General features: G+C 40.5%; 1 protein-coding gene across 4 annotated transcripts in view; it reads left to right on the top strand.

Annotated features, from left to right (window-relative positions):
- The window catches only part of IL19 (interleukin 19), a 64676-nt gene that overhangs the window by 39397 nt on the left and 8124 nt on the right, over positions 1 to 17155 (top strand). For all 4 annotated transcript variants that reach the window (XM_016129277.2, XM_036234451.1, XM_016129278.2 and 1 more), the window contains one exon: positions 16493 to 16755. The gene's annotated coding sequence lies outside the window, so the exon portion shown is untranslated. The remainder of the gene's footprint in view (positions 1 to 16492; positions 16756 to 17155) is intronic.

Genomic DNA, 17155 nt, shown 5'->3' on the forward strand with positions numbered 1-17155 from the left:
AACATACATCTAGGTAAAATATGGCAACAACAGCATAAAGGCTGGGAGGGAAGAAATGGAAGTACACTACTGTGAAGTTTTACACTTTATATGAAATAATATAATATAATTTGAAAGTAGACTGTAATAAGTTAAAGATGTATACTAAACCCTAAGGCAACCACTGAAATAAAAAGACAAAGACTTATGTGTAATAAGGCAAATGCGGAGATAAAATGGAATAATAATAATAATAGTGACAATGATAAACTCAATGAACTCAAAAGAAGGCAGAAAAAGAGGAGGAGAGTATTAAAAAGCAGATGGTACAAATAGAAAACAAATAGCCAAAGGGTAGATTTAAAGCTAATCATACCAATAATCATATCAAATGCAAATGGCTTAAATGCCCCAATGAAAAAGTAGAGTTTATCAGATTGGATTAAAAAAAAATAAGACCTAACTATATGCTGTCTATAAGAAACACACTTTAAAGACAAAAATAAGTTAAAAATAAAAGAATGTAAAAAGATGCCGAATGATATGCTATACTAACACCAGTCAAAAGTAAAACGGAGATTTCATACACACACACGCACATGCACACGCACATGCACATGCACACATGTTTTCTTATCACAATGGAGTTAAATAAGAAATCAGTAGGAGAAAGTTATTTGGAAACCCTCTAAGTATTGGAAATTAAATAATACACTTCTAAATAACCCTCGGATCAAAGAAGAAATCAAAAGAGACATTGGAAAATATTTCCAACTGAATGAATGCAAAATCATCACATGTCAGAATTCGTGGAATGCTACTAAAGTAAGACTTAGGGGAATGTTTATAGCACCTAATGCCTGTAATAGAAAATAATTTCCTCAATCTGCTAAGGGCATCTATGGAAAACCTATAGCTAACGTCATACTTAATGGAGAAAGACTGAATACTTTTTCCCTAATATTGAAAATAATACAAGGATATTCACTCTTACCATTTGTATTTAACATTGTGCTTGAGATTTTAGCTGCTGCAATAATGCAAAAAAAAATTTTTAAATAAATAAATGAAATAAAACGCATCCAGATTGTAAAGGAAGAGATAAAGCTGTCTACATAGAAAATTTTATGGAATCTACAAAAAGTCTATGGACTAGTAAGTGAGTCAAGCAAGGTTGCAAAATACCAGATTAATACACAATAAATGAATTGTATTTCTAAATATACAAAGATTAATTGTACTTCAATTGTACTTCCTTACCACACACCATATACAAAAATTAATCACAGACTTAAATGAACAATCAGAAACTGAAATTGAATAAATACTATTTACAATATTTAAATTATTTACAATGATAATAAAAATGTGAAATACCTGTTTAAGTTTGAAAAAAGATATGAAAAGCTGTGCAGTAAAAACTATAAAATATTGCTGAGAGAAATTTCAAAAAATTTAAATAAGTGAAGAAATATACCCTGTTCATGGGTCAGAAGACACAGTGTTGTCAATATAGCAATTATCCCAAAACTGATCATAGATTTAACAAATACCAATCATACCAAAAACACTTTTTGTAGGAATTGAAAAGCTTATTTTAAAATTTATAGACATTAAAAGGGCTAATATTAGCCAAAACAACTTTGAAAAAGAATAAATTTTCTGGGTTAACACTTCCTGATTTCAAGACATATTACAAAGCTACAGTAATCAAGACAGTGTGTGAAGATAAATAAGTCGATGAAACATAATAGGGAGCCCAGAAATAGACCTACACACATTTGGATAATTGCTAAGGATGCGAAGGCATTCGGTGAAGAAAAGATCGTCTTTTTCAGCAAATTGCACTGTAAAAATTGGATATCCTTTTTAAAAGATGAACTTTGATCCTTACCACACACCACATACAAAAATTAATCATAGACTTAAATGTACTACTTAAAATTATACAACTTCTAAAAGAAAACATAGGAGAAAATATTTTGTGGCCTTGGCTGAAGCAAAGATTCCACAGATATGACACCAAAGGTACAATCCATAAAAGAACAAGTTGATGAATGAGACTTCACCAAAATTAAAAACTTCCGCTCTTCAGAAGGAACTGCTAAGAGAATGTAAAGACAAGCCACGGAATGGGAGAAAATATTTCCAAAGCATATATCTGATAAAAGATTTGTATCCACAAAGTATAAAGTACTCTCTAACTTTATAAGAAACAAATAATTTAATTTAAAAGAGGGGCAAAAGATTTGAACAGACATTTAACCAAAAAAGTGTTGCATGGATAGCAGATATACAATGGAAAGGTGTTCAACATCATTAGCCATTAGAAAAATGCAAATTAAAACTACAATGAGCTACTACTACATTGGAATTTATTGGAATGGCTAAAATTTTAAAAGACTGATCCTACGAAGTGTTTATGAAGATTCTCTAGCCACTATCGTTGGCAATGTAAAATGGTACAACTACTTTGGAAAACAGTTTGGCAAGTTCTTAAAAAACCTAAATAGATATCTATCTCATGACCCATTTCACTAGAAGGCACTTAACCCAGAGAAAAGAAAGCATATGTTCATGCAAAAACTTCTACACAAATGTCATAGCAGCTTTATTTGCAATAGCTTGAAACTGGAAACAGCCTAAAAGTCCATTAGATGAATGGGTAAAAAATCATGGCATATTCATACAATGGATACTGCTCACCAATAAAAAGAAATGAACTACTCATACATATAACACTGTGGAAGAATCTCATGGGTGAATTATATTGAGTTAAAGAAGCCAGACGAAGAAGACTACATATTACCTATATAATATGTGATGCTATTTAAATAATGGACTAGGGAATCCAAAGTAATCTATGTTGTCAGAAAAAAGATTAGTGGTTGGGCAGGGATGGGAGTAGGGGCAGGAGAGAAGAATTACAATGGAGCAGTAGAAAACCATTGGAGGTGTCAGATATGTTTATAATGTTGACAGAATCAATGGTTTTATATGTGAAATCTTTTCAAATTAAATACTTTAGTTATAATAAAAAATCATCCAAATCAGAAGTTTACAAAGAAAACAAGTGAAAATTTTCCCTTTGCTCCAGATCCTAGTTAGGTTTAGAGTTTAGCATTTTCAAAAATACAATCTAGACCTGGGTTGTCCAATACGGTCACCACTAGTCACATGTGGTCATTCAAATTTAAATTATTTACAATTACAATTAAAAATTCAGTTCCTCGGTTGCAGCAGACACTTGCAAGAGCTCAATAGCCATATGTGGCTAGTGGCCACCAAATAGGACAGCACAGATGATAGAACAGTTCTGCCATCAAAGAAAGTTCTCTTGGACAGCTCTTTCCTAGACTCTGTAGAGAATTGGAGGTTGCCATAGTTTCAGCAACACCTTTACAAGCAACTTAGATCTTTTGCTGGCCATTTATTGAGCCATTAGTTTGTGCCAGAAACTACCTGTTAAATGAATTATCTCTAACTCTTACAAGGAAAGACTAGGCTCAGAGAGGTTTAAATAATTTTCCAAATCTCATAGTTACTAAGTGGTATATCTAAAATGTAAGCTTCCATCTATCTAAGCCCAAAACCTGGACTTTTAGGTGGTTGTCATTTATCCTGTGGCTAGACTATGTCGTTTTACTTCTGTATTTGTAAATTTTTTTTTGAACATGAAGTCTTATACTTATCCCTCCTAAATTTTATCTCATTGGATTAAGCTTATTGTTCCACATTGTCAAAATATTTTAGGATATTCATTCTGTCATTCCACATACCCACTAGCCTTCCAAGTTCCATGTCTTTAACAAGTTTGATGAGCGTGGCCTCCTAAATTTTATCCAACCAGGTGACCGATAAAAATAATTGATAGGACATGGGAAAGGGTGGAGGTCTATGGCCAGGTATTAGAAACCCCTGCTTTAGGCTGATATTACTTTATTAGTCTGTACCCTTTGTGTTACTAGCATCCCATTCCTCTCCTCATATTCAGATTCTGGAAATGTGCCCTGTATTTGGAGCATAAAGTCCCTTTAGCACCATCTAGAATCATAGTGATAGTAATTAGCTGCTATAAAGGCCCTTTAGCACCATCTAGAATCATATAGTGACAGTAACTAACTGATATAATTAGCTTCTAGATGTTAGCCAAACATAGGGTCTGGGAAGATCGTGGTGTTGGCATCCACCCTTGATGCTTATTTTCCACTTACCCTTCCTCTTCCTCCTCAGAGGCTCCCATGATTAAAGTGATGCTTTTGATTAACTGTTATCAAAAACAAACCATCTCAAAACAGCAGCTTCGAACAATTACAATCATTTAATCACTCATGAATTTGAAATTTGGGTTCGACGTAGAAAGAACAGTTTGCCTTTATCCTACATGACATCGTCTGGGGTAGCTTGAAGGACAGCTGGGGCCTAGCACTGTGAAGCTGCTCTGACACAAACTCTGAGGATCTCACGATCTTGCTTCATACTTTCCTGCCGCCCTCCCGTGCACCGCGCTTCCAAACTCTACCTGCGTTGAGCAACACGTGTTCCCCAGGTCTTGCCATCTCAGCCATCTCCAGGCCTCCATCTAGCATGCTTTTCCTTCTTCATCCTTGTCTCCTATGCAGCCTTGAAGACTCAGTCAAGAGGTCACCTCCAATTGGAAGCCTTCTCTGATATCTCTTATCCACGCAAACTTTAGTTGGCATTAATTACCTCTCCTCTGTGTCCCCGCAGCTTGTGTGTTTCTCTTCTTCGAAGCACTTATCACTCTGTAATAGATTGTCCTTTTTATTTGCCTCTCTTTCTCACTAGATTCTTAGCTCTTTAAGGGAAGGAACTGTGGTGCTTTTGAATTCTCAGTGTGGTCTATATAGTAGATGCTCAGTATGTTAAATCAATGAAAGATGTGATGATAAAACAGATTTTGTAAGTTAAAATGATGCTATCAAAATGCCAGATTAGAAGTGGGACCCAGCAGCTGTAAAGGGCCACAGTGAAGCAGTTTCTCTTGGACCCGAGATCAAATGAGTTCAAGTATATAAAGCATTTGAGACAGTGCCTTATACACAGTGAGCTTGCTCTAAGTGTTTGCTGCTGCTGTTAGGACTTTGATAATGCTGATGACTTCTGCAGTTTTCAGAGGTAAAGCTGTCCTTGACAAAAGTTACTTTTACTATTGCAGCAAGCTTTTCCATTGAATGGGACATTGAAGAACCTTGGCACTCTCCCAGGTGTTACTCCCCTTCTTCTGGTTCTGGGAGTTCCCTGAAGTTAGAATTCCCGAAAGAGAAATCCTCTGGAAGAGGAAATGTGTTCCTGGCTAGCAGAGTCTGGGTGTGTCTTCTGACAAAGCTTAGTTCCCGCTCCAGCACCATCAGCTTCTCTCCTGTTGGCTTCCACTGCAGCAGGTGGATGCAGGTATTGCCACCTGCCAGGTGTTTCTGAGCTTTCCCAGGCCTGGCAGAGCTAAAGAGAGGCGGAAGTGAGTCAGTGACAGACTTCTCTGGTACCTGCCACCCTGAGATCAGCATCTACCTTCCCTTTTCCCTTTGAATCTGGGGTCATTTGAAGGAAAGCTGGACGGAAATTACACCCAATAGAACAAAAGCTAATCATACTTGGGTAGAGGCTCGGTTTGCACCTTAATTTGGAGGTTCCTCAAGTTCCCTCAGGCCTTGCTCTTGCCCTGCCTTTCTGGGGTGGCCGGGAGCTGAAAAGTCTCAGCTTTCTCATCACCACGTCCTGGCCCCACCCTGCCTGTAATTTGGGGGAACTTAATCATTTTTAGCTTGAACTGTGATTAATATTTGGTTCTGGGAAAAGCAAGGTTCTGCACTAAGCTTGAAAGTTTGGGGGGCGTAGGGGAGGGGGAATTCCCAAGATGTCCTTGAGAGACTTAGACATGGTAGGGTCCCGGGTTTGAGCGAAATGAGAACTGAGAAGGGTTAATGGGAAACACCCCCGGATAGAAGGGCTAAAAAGCAAGACACGTGAGGGTGGCAGATGTGGGGCCTTGAAGAACCGCAGCCAGGGGGAAATATCGTCAAGAACCTTGGGGTGGATGTTGGAATCTAGTTGCTGGTGTGGGGGAAGGAAATTCAGATTTTTCCCCAGTACCCCTTTTATGTTTCCAGTTAAACCTCACTTTCTTTGGGAGGTCTTCCCTGGCCTGTGGACCAGGTGAGGCGTCCTACACAGGCTCCTGAGGGCGGCACTGTCATCGCCCTCACCCAGTTCCTGACTCAGTTCCTCCCTTATTAGCTCTATGGTTTTGTCAAAGTATTTAAGCTCTTTTTACCTAAGTTCCCTCAATCTGTGTACTGTGGCTAAAAATAATACTCTCTCACAGGGTTGTAAAGATGAAATAAAAGAATGTGTTGGAAGTGTTAGCACAGAGGCCAGATTTTGATGTGATGTGAGGACAGCCACTGGTTAATGGTGCCTCCCCTACTGCTGTGAGGCCTGTGGGGGACCAAGACTATTTGTATTGTCCACTATATCCCCAGAATCTAGCACAGCACCACCCAGTTGAGTGTTTGTTGACTGAATACATAAGTGACGAAAGTGGGCTTGAGTTAATACCATTGTGGAGTTTAGGGCCTAGAGTTATAAGTCACTTGTGCACCCTCTAAACATTTTTCTTCAGGTGATCCTGAGTTAAAAAAAAAACACCAAGCTTATTCCTGGATAGAATGACTATGAGTGACCATTTCTCTTACCTTCTACTTTTCTGTAGTCTCCACAGTTTTTCTATACAAAAAAAAAAAAAAAAAAAAAAGGATTACCTTTCCAATGGTTAAAAAAGGGAAAGCGTTATTAAGCAGACATAACACTATGCATTGTCTGGAAGGGAGAAGATGTAACTGAAGGACAAGACTGCAGGGCGTGGCCTGTGCTTCTGCTCTTCTTCCCACTTCCTTCTCAGCCCCCCAGAGCCCCTGAAGTTCTCACGGGCTGCTCGCTCAAAGGGAATTCTCGAAGCACAGGTCATGCGGATGAAGCTCCTACTTTTCTTAACTTAAGAAGGATCCAACACAGCAATTCTACTTCTGGGTGTTTATCCAAAGAAAACAAAAACACTAATTTGAAAAGATATGTGCACACCTATGTTTATTGCAGCATTATTTACAAAAGCCAAGATATGGGAGCAACCTAGGTCTCCATCAATAAATGAATGGATAAGATGTGACACACACACACGATGAAATATTACATAGCACTAATAAAAAAGAATAAAATCTTGCGATTTGTGACAACACGGATAGACCTAGAGGGTATTGTGCTAAGTGAAATAAGCCAGATAGAGAAGGACAAGCATTGCACGGTTTCACTTATATGTAGAGTCTAAAAAAACATAAAAGTGAACAAACAAGACAAAATAAAAACAGACTCATGGAAGCAGAGACCAAAGGGATGGCTGCCAGAGGGGAGAGGGTGGGGATGGGGACAAAAGCGAAGGAGAATATAGTCAATAATATTATGATAAGTTTACATGGTGACAGATCATCGCTAGAATTAGTGGGGAGATCACATTGTAAGGGATAAAAATGTCAAATCACTATATCGTACACCTAAAACTAACTCATATGATATTGTATATCAAGTATACTTAAATAAAAATATTTTTATAAAAAGAAGCATCCCACTGAAGCAAGTTAGAGCTCTAAAAGGAGAGGAAAAGAATATGCTCAGCTCTGAATCTCGTGGTGCTGAGAAATGATCACGAGTATGTGTGCTGAGGGTGGGACGTCCTCCCCTGGTCCTCACTCTGTCACTGCCGCTTGATATCAGTGGAGTATTTGTCTCCAGAAGCCTGGGCCCCCACGTTGAAGGGAGCTCTAGCAGCTGCTCCGTGGGGGCGGGAGGGAGAGTGGTCTTGGTGGAAGAGGCCTAGGCTAAGAGCCAAGGTGCTTAGGTTAGAGTTTTAGCTCTGCCTGGCCGCATGATGATTCTCTAATCATTGAGTCTCGGTTTCCCATCTGGAAAAAGGAGATAAGAACGTCTTCCTTACTTAGGTCGAATTTTGAGTATAAAGCAATACCATGTGTGAAAGTGCTTTGGAGAGTATGAAATGATGGACAGATGGTATTTGTGAATGTGAGGATTGAGGGAGGCTTTTCTCAGTGAGTTGTGTTCCTGATGCTTCTCTGCCAGCCTCAGGTTAAAGAATATTTATTGAATTTTCCCCTTCAACTAGAAGATGTTCTCTATATCATATCATCTCATTTTCATTTGTCCCATGTTCTAGATGAGAAAACTGAGGCTAATAGAAGATAGCCTTATGGGATTTGCCCAAGGTTACACAACTGAAGCGGCAGAGCCAGAACTAAACCCCAGCTCATCTTTCTCAGTCCAGCTTGAAGTGACCAACTTGTCTCTGTTTGCCCAGGACTCTTCCATCTTTAGTGCTGAAAGTCCTATGTCCCAGGAAACCCTTCCATACCGGGCCACCTGGGACGGTTGGTCACCCTAAGCCCAGTGCTCATTCCTTATCTCGGCATCACTTGGCTTTGCCAATCACTGTGGGGCTGTAGATCTACGGGAGCCAGAAAACATTTGCCCCCGCTTCTTTCTATGGGAGAATGACTGACGCCCACAGCCCTGGGAAGACACTTCTACAGGCAGGACTCGGCTGAACAAACCCAAGGGAAAGACCAGGCGAGCAGCTCCCTTCTGGCTTCAGATCCTTTTCATTGTTTCTGTGACTTTCATCGCTGAGCGTGCCATAACCTGCTCTTAGGTAAATAACAAGAGAAAAAAGGCACTTCTTCCTTTCTAGATGAATGCCTTCCCTGGTATTTTAATCATCCCTCACATATGTAGACAGAATTTTTAAAAAATTTTTTGTTTTTCAACTACAGTTAACATTCAATATTTTATAAGTTTCAAGTGTACAGCATAATGGATAAGACAGTTACGTAATTTATGAAGGGATCCTCCCGATTAGTCTGGTACCCACTCGACACTACATTTTTATTTTAATGTTATTGACCTTATTCCCCATGCTATACTTGACATCCTTGTGACTATTTTGTAACTACCAATTTGTACTTCTTAGTCCTGTTACCATTTTTACCCAGGAGGGCAGGGTAAGAATTATCACCCACATTTTCCCAGATGAGGAAACTGAGGTACAGAGAGGTTGACCTGTCCAAAGTTATACAGCCAGCAAGTGCCAAAATTAGGCCCAAGTCCAAGTCTTTTAAGGTTTTCAGTTTGGAACTCATGGACTCCTAAAGGTCCACAGATGAATATCAGAAGGAAAGGTTTTGTGTATTTGTACTTTTGGGGGGTCATTCCATATGTTTCACTGGTTTCTCGAAGAAATGAATCAGACTTCTTGGATCTGTAGACTGTGTATGATTAACTTTTTTCTGTGTTTAAACATTAATCATGTTACAAGAAATGCTTCAGGGACAGCAAGTTACTCTGGCACTTAAAGTATGTCTGAGCGTTGCTGTGCTTCAAGGGCATTAGGCAAATTTTGCTTGGATATAGCTGACCTAATTGAAAAGAGAGAAAAAATTGATTTTTTTCTCTCTTCCTGTGTGATAAATATTTAATATTAATAAAATGTCATGTTTAGAAATTTTTTTCCTTCTGGTACTATATTTTGTTTAATCCTCAACACAGGCGCACACACTGAAAGAAAAAAGGCCTATATAATTCAACTCTTAGAGGCAGTTTGCCTGCCTCTAATCCTGCCTGGGAGCCAATTGGTTTGGACACTGGGAGAGAAGCATGCAAACCCTCTGGGTCTGAACTCTCTGATTTTTCTATGGAAGGTCTTCACCTAAGGAGCACTAAAAAACCAGGCACCTAGTTTAGCAGGCAAGCTGTTCATGTTGAACTCGCCAAAACTCTGTACAGGTGGGTGTGCGGGAACACTAAACAACTATGAAACTGTTTATGCCTTTGGGAGGTCTCATTCCCTGTCATTCCTTTATTCACTCAATAAACACTTATGGACTCCTTCTATGTACTTCGTTTTGGAAGTAAAATAATTAACATGATGTGTAAGATCCCTGCCATCATGAAGTTTCTATCCAGCCAAGAAATTGACCTTAGATTCTCAAACTAAAAGGTTGATTTAATAAAGGAGCCATCTGGGAACTTGTTGGAATGGGGAAGGCACAGTCTCAGTCCTCCTTAAGCTTCAAATGTGATGGGAGAGAGATTTCAGAATGCCCCAACTGACACAAAGTGAAAGTGAACAGAGCGCAAATACGTCCACAAGTGCTGAGGGCAGACTGAGGGGCAAAGAATGCCGCGAGGCTGGCAGAGAAGCGTTCCCGGAAGAACTCCTACATCTTTCAGTTTGAGCTCTAAGCTGAAAATTCTAGCTTGCTGCTGAGAGATGCCGACAGCTGGCTCCTACTCAGCGTGCCAGATTGAGTGAACCTGTACCTGGAAGAGGAGGGAGGCTTAGTCAATCCAGGGGAGAGAGTCCAGAAAAGGAAGTCCCAGTGTAGCCTCAAGCTCTCTAAATGGACAGGACCCCAAGAGCTGGGGTAGTACCACCCCAGTTGCTACTGGTTGGGGTTTCCTTCAGGAACCCCTGGATGCAAGATGGTTTCATCATCTCTGCTGTTGCTCTACTGCTCACTTACTATAATGACACAGTAAGCTGGCAGCCTTCAGCCTGACCTCCTCTGGTCTCCTGTGGTAGAGCTCTCCCCCAGAACTCCCAGGTTCCTAGAGACCATGGGAGCACCTCTTCTTCAAGTGGCACGGTTCATTTAACAATAAGGAGAAAACCACATCCAATTTCCAAAGAATCACAGTTTCCGCTGACATGCCTGGATTTGTTGTTTGGGAAGGGTGCTTTCAAACCATACTCTATATCATTTTATGCTCTGCTTTTTCTTTGCTTGAAAGGAAGAGATGTCTTTATTTTTGTGGGAAGAAGATTTGAAGTCTCAGGAGGTGACAAAGTGCATGCAAATGGAAAGAACACTGGACCAAGAGTTCAGCAATATGGGTTCTGGTCCTTGATCCACCACTATTCAGCTGTGTAGATTTGGGCAAGATATGTCTCTCCGAGTCTGCTGTTTTCTGACCTGGAAATGAGGAGGCTGGATTGAATACTCCTTTGTGTCTGATAGAGTGAAGTGGCTAAGAATGGTGGTGCTGGAGTCAGGCTACCACGATCACATCCAGCTCTGCCACCTACCTCCTCCCTGAGTGCCCTTGGACAAGCTACTCGACAGCTTTGCACCTCAGCTTCCTTGTCTACAACAATAGACACAAAAATCATGTCTTCCTATTGGAGCAGGTGTGAAGATTAAAAGAGATAATGAATATAGGTGCTTCTTCATTTAGTACCTGGGTAGATATATGTGTTCAATACTTCTTAGCTTTGCTGTTTGTCTAGCTTCTTCTGTCTATGAATTTTGAGTGTGTGACCATGAGAAACATAAGATAATGGAATGAAAGGCACATAAAACGTTTGGACCTGATTCCATTTTTCTGATTCTTTAGAGTTATGGGGCTAATAGCAGAAGAGAAAGCTGAATATCGCTTACAAGGCATAGGATAGAAGGGTAGGGCAGACTGTAGCAACTGAACGCAGGGTTTCACCATTTTTATGCCTTCTAAAATTACATACATGGAAATCTTTGATTAAAAATAAAAATTAAATTAGAAAATACAAATAAATACAATATATTATTGTAGGGTCTGTGGTCAGAGGAGATTTACTGTTTAGCTAAGAAAGTTTAAATTTGGGGCCCCTCACCAGTGTGGGCTCCTTTCAAGTGCCTGAACATGTCATATTTTCTTGTAAAATTCACAAAAGTAAGGTATTTTAGCCTTAATCAATTAATATTAGTGTCCTTTTTCACTCTGACCTCCCCTCTGTCACATTTGCTCTCAAGTCAGGTGACATTAGAGAGGCCACACATCTAGGGGATCTGGCTAAGGAGTAGTTGACTTGGAATGCATTTGGCCTTTAGAGAACTAGATTTACATGGATTGTAATCACATCTGTGTGAGGTTAGGATATTGGTACTCATCTAGTGTAAGAATGGTACCCAGAAACACTCCTTCTATGTGCTGTGCTGACTCTGATTACTGGAAGTGTGTGGGTAGTGGAAGTAAAACAAGGTTTGTAACATTTGAAACCAGACGGAAGTGCGTTGAAGATTCTTCGAGGCAATAGACATGTAAAATCGGAAGCCACATATTTGATTTTTATTAAAATCTAGTCAAAATGGAAAAATTACTTGATGCAATATATATGATTAGAAATGAATCATATGCTATTTTCTCTTCTGATGGGAATCTCGTGAAGCAGAATTTATCAATTTCTGTGTTTGTAGAGTACAAACCTATAGCATAATTTATGAATTCTAACAAAAACTCAGTTTTGAACACCCATGCCAGAGGAAAGACTGACTTATTATTTTTTTAACTCTCTTTATAGAAAATACTAGTTTAAAAAAATCACTGTCATTGAAGAAGCAAACACAGAGGTGCCAGGGAGTTAATTTATAAAGGTGTTGAGTTATTTTTCTGGATTTTGTGGTGTTTGTGATATTTGTCAGCCTTGAAAATTTTGCAATTTGTTGTGATTTATTTCTCATTCTAAGTAAATACTCACTTTTGTCCTTAAATTTGTACTTCTATTTTAATATTCTTTTTTTTAAGAAGCAACTCATGAGCTATAGGTACCATACAAACAAGCTGGGTCTGGCCCTGACTGATATTAAAGTCTGTAGAGGGTTTGGGGTAGAGTCGGCAGACTTAACAAACAAAAATACAGAATAACCAGTCTACTTTGAATTCCAGATGGGTAAGCACTGAAATGTGTTTATCTGAAATTCAAAGTCAATTGGGTATCTTGCATCCATCTGATGAGAATATGAAGGGAACAGCAGTCAACTCAACCAGGGTGGAATAGGGGATCAAAATTATTCACATAGCCCTAATCTATTTTATCCAAATCACTCAGTAGGGCCACACTCTACTCAATATTATGGAGGTTCTTTACAGTAGAAGGCAATGGGTACAGTGCCCTTTGGAGTAGGGAGGAGGAGGGGAGAGGGACAGAGGGAAGGGAAGAGAGACCTCACAAAGGAAGTCACATTGCAGCTAAGTCTTGAAAGTTGGGTAGGTGTTTGCAAGGCAGGAAAGCAAGGGCAATTCTTTCTAGGTGTGGAGAGCTCATCAAGAGAGATAAGGTTGGAGATATGGACAAGGTCTGGATTATGATGGGTTTAGAGCTCCCATGGGAAGGGACTTAGCCTTCATCCTGGAGGCCCCTGGGAGCTTTACTGGGAGTTTTAGACTGGAGAACACCAAAACAGGGTTGGCATTTTAGGAAGTCTGTCTGCCTGTGAGACGATGGATCTTTGGGACTGAGACCGGGTCAGTGATCCAGGAGAGGCAGGCAAATGCTTGGATTCTTTCCATTACTTATCTCCAGCTCCCCTTCCCCTGTCTGTCCAGAGGCTGTTTCATGGCATTTGAGCCACAGAACCCACTGACAGAAGATCCTCAAAGAATATTTGTGGCCCTAGGTCAGCAGGCCTTGACTGAGAGCCCCGTGGGAGAAAGAGGAGAAGGGAAGTCCAGGTCGATGTAGCACAGGCACCCCAGGTGGGTTTGTCCTTCCCTCCCCACCAGTACAGGAGCGGCCAGTTTGGATATCCTCAGGTCATTGACTTTTTGGGTGAAAGCAAGTCAGAACAGCTTGGCTTGGGAGAGTTACATCCCCTGCCCTGCTAAACAGGCTTGAGGTTCCCCACAGCTCTATGTTCCATTCCACGGCACCTGATCCTGAGATGAGAAGGCAGTATGAGGTGACAAAGGGCACTGGGCTGGAAGTCAGGAGATTGAGGTTAGGGAAGAGTATGCCACTTCCTTGCTATATGAGGGTAGGATTGGTTTACAGGACCACTTGTCCATTACTGTAATGGGAATTTTGAATTGGGTTCTCTCTGCTTTCTTTTCTGACTCTCATTTCTGAATCTCAAACAGAGGAGAAACTTTTTAGGTTTAAGGTTCCCCAAAACTGGGAAATTTACCTTTTTTTTTTTTTTGCTTTATTTTCAAAGCTATATAAAAATTCCAAATATATCATTACAATACAGATATATTGACCAAGACCTTTAAATAATTACATTTTTTGTTGTTTTTAAGTCCCTGTTTACTTCCCAAATAAATAGGCATCCATCAGTACCAAGATTTCTTTCTTTTACAGCTCCTTTCTCTATGACACTTTGTAGTGTTGAATAGTCCTCATAATGATGGGTTCTTCCTTTAATATAACTGAAATTATTCACATAGACCTAATCTATTTAATTCAGATCACTCAGTAGGGCCACACTTTGGTCAATTCCATGGAGTCTTATTCTCATAAAAAGCAGTGGGCATGGCGCCCTCTGGAGTTGTGCAATGCCTGGCTTGGTTCTCGTGTGAGCTCTAGGACTTAGCACTTAGGAGTGGGCACCCCCTACTCTTTTATGGAGAGAAAATTGCCCTGGCATCACCATGAGTGATTCATGATGTTGGAGTGGATAGCGGGAGAGAACTGTGTTCAGCACACGTCTGCCACTCAGAGCATTCTTCATTCTGGCTCTCTGGTCTTCCTTCATATTCTTTCTACTTCCCCATTTGACAAATGGAGGATAGAACTCTGGCATCCCAATGATGGGCCGATTGGTTCTAGAAGACCCATTTCTAAGGTTAGACATAACCCAACATGTAAGGATCAAATATACAGTTTGACTGCAGTCCTGGAAGGGATGCCATCCCATCTCAATCTTTATTCTTATTTTTTACTGTAAGTGTTAGGCAGCGAGGATTGAGGTAAAGAGAAATCATGTTTTATTGTCCATTCTTCCCAATTTAGGTGCTGTAAAATTAATAACAAAGTTTATCACTTTTTAATCTCTCATTACGCACCAGGTACTGTGTTAAGGGCTTAATCATTTAATGTACACATCATACCTACCTGGCGAATATTCAGTAAGCATGATTAGCACCATTTTGCAGGTGAATAAACAGAGGCACAGATCAACTGACTTGCCTTCAGCCTGACAGCCATAGGGAGCAGAGGCTTTCAGCCTAGGCTGGGCTGACTCCAGAGCTATAGTCCCAGCCACCACGATACTCTGCATGCCGGAGAGGAGCTATAAACACATCACATTTCTTTTTCCCCTCTGTGAGCCTTTTAATATGACATCTTTGCCCTGAAATGAAAGCTGGGTCAGAACATACAGTCTGAGCTCAATGGGATAAAGGTGGGGTGAGAGTCAGCACAGACGGTTATGCAATCCTCACATTTGGGGCTAGGCCAAAGTCTCTGAACTATGAGCCAGGCAGCTCTGGCCCTGATGGGGAAACAGCACCCAACTCTCCTGGGGAAGCAGGAGTGGGGACCCGGAGGTATTTCTGGACTCAAGAGTAGCTCTTTCTTCCCTCCCCAGAAGGAGTAGAGAGCTTATGTTTAACTCGGGATGTCTCTCCCATTCCAGGTGCTTGGCACACAGCATCCAAATAAATAATATTTACTGAGCACTTTCTATGAATCAACTCCATTAGCTCATTCAAATCCTTACATTTTATTTCACCTATTTTATGACATTTCAGAAAGGTCTTAAGTAGCTTGTCCAGAGTCTCACAGAGGGAGGAGAGCCAGGGTTTAAATCCAGAGCTACCTTGTAACTACTATGATCTACAGCTTCCTTCAATATGTATTGTTTTGTTTTGTCCAAGATGCTAGACCCCTCCAAACCATGGGGCTCCTTTCCTTTGCACCTCCATTTAAAGCCCCTAGTCCTCCCTGTCCTTCCTTTCCGGCTAGGAGAGACTCTGCCTCCCCAGTCTGGCTACAGAGGAGAGTCTTCTCCAGCCCACTGGACCAGCCTGGTGTCCAAAGGGCCTGTCGGGTCTCTTGTAATTGCATCCCACCCCAGAATTGCTTCATTTGTTAAAAATATGCTCTGTTTATTATGATAATTTGTGTTTGGGGAGGAAATGATTTAGAGCTTGTGTAAAAAAGTAATTTAGGTATGGGTCTTCTGGCCCAAGAACAAGGATTCCAGGCTGTGTTCCCAGCTCTGTTCTCAAACCCCTCTACTTCCCAGTCTCATTTTCTCTCTCTGCATTAATAGAGAATGAAAGGGCCCTCCAGGGACAAGATAAAGAAGAAGGAGATAATGTCCAAAGAAATTCTTACATTATGAGAAAAAAAAAATGTTCCCCATGAAGTTATACAAAATAATGCATGCAAAGCATTTAGCTAGTGCCTGACACCTGGTAGGTTCTCAACTGCTGTATGAGGCATTGGTCTGGTAGGGTATGCTGGAGTCACTGGCACCTGCAGTCTCATGGGCCTGGCCGCTTGCAGGGTGTGGCTATCAGGAGAGTGCTTTCCTGAGTTTGCCTTCTGGGTACAGTTGGTGGCATGCCACAACTCTTAGGAAAGTGACCTAACTTGGATTTTTTTGTCTGGACATAGAATTGCAAGAAATTCTCATTTGCATGGTGATGGGGAGTTTATTTTTCCTAGAAGCTACATGTCAAGACCTAGAGAAAGGAGCATTTCTTAATAATGATTAATCAGCTATATCTCCCACAAGAAAGAGAAGAAAACAATTAAAGAAATGAGAAACTAAGGAAGCAAGGGAAAAACAATCTTCCAAAGGTGGACCCACCCAGTAGACCTTGACAGCATTTCCTCTTATCAACCTGCATAAAAGTGACCATCCCTTCCTAAGTGGCAAAGAGCACTGAGAGAGAAGACACAGGAGCAACTCAAGCACCTAGGGAGAGGTAAGCCTCATGCCAGCCTCCATCAGAGGTTTTTATTCACCTTCATTCTAGCCCTCATCCTTCACAGCTAGGAGAGGTGACCTGTCACAATCGTGTATGGCCTATGATGTCCCAGGTGCTGGGTATTTTGTAAAATGTGGAGAGGTGCTTCATACAGAGAGTGAACTTTCTGGTACCTCATTCTCAATAACAAGAGATGGAGAATGGAAAAGAAGGAAGAAGAAAAGGAAGTGGAGGGAATGTAATATTTACTATAACGTTTTTATTCTAGGAACTATGCTGGACACTTTATAATTTATCTTCTTTTAAATCCTTTGCAGTGTTAAATATCTTTTAAAAAATCTTTTTAAATTGAGCACCACGAATTCAGTCAATCTAATCAGAAATGCATTCCTTTGCA

This window comes from Rousettus aegyptiacus, unplaced genomic scaffold (genome assembly GCF_014176215.1).
Source record: "Rousettus aegyptiacus isolate mRouAeg1 unplaced genomic scaffold, mRouAeg1.p scaffold_m13_p_17, whole genome shotgun sequence".
Classification (NCBI taxonomy): domain Eukaryota; kingdom Metazoa; phylum Chordata; class Mammalia; order Chiroptera; family Pteropodidae; genus Rousettus; species Rousettus aegyptiacus.